This window comes from Branchiostoma belcheri, unplaced genomic scaffold, assembly GCF_001625305.1.
Source record: "Branchiostoma belcheri isolate BF01 breed outbred unplaced genomic scaffold, Haploidv18h27 scaffold99, whole genome shotgun sequence".
NCBI classification, from domain to species: Eukaryota; Metazoa; Chordata; class Leptocardii; order Amphioxiformes; family Branchiostomatidae; genus Branchiostoma; species Branchiostoma belcheri.
Window position 1 is genome coordinate 661843 of NW_017804675.1, and position 466 is coordinate 662308.

Consider the following 466-nt stretch of genomic DNA (forward strand, 5'->3'; position numbering starts at 1 on the left):
ACTGTGTATGTGGTGGGTACAGTGTGTATGGGTGGGTACAGTGTGTATGTGGGTGGGTACAGTGTGTATGTGGGTGGGTACAGTGTGTATGTGGGTGGGTACAGTGTGTATGTGGGTGGGTACAGTGTGTATGTGGGTGGGTACAGTGTGTATGTGGGTGGGTACAGTGTGTATGTGGGTGGGCACGTGGGTGGGTGGGTGGGTACAGTGTGTATGTGGGTGAGTACAGTGTGTGGGTGGGTGGGTACAGTGTGTATGTGGGTGGGTACAGTGTATATGTGGGTGGGTACAGTGTCGTATGTGGGTGGGTACAGTGTGTATGTGGGTGGGTACAGTGTGTATGTGGGTGGGTACAGTGTGTTGATGGGTGGGTACAGTGTGTATGTGGGTGGGTACAGTGTGTGTGTGTGGGTGGGTACGTACACATACACTGTACCCACCCACCCCACGTGCTGACCAACATACA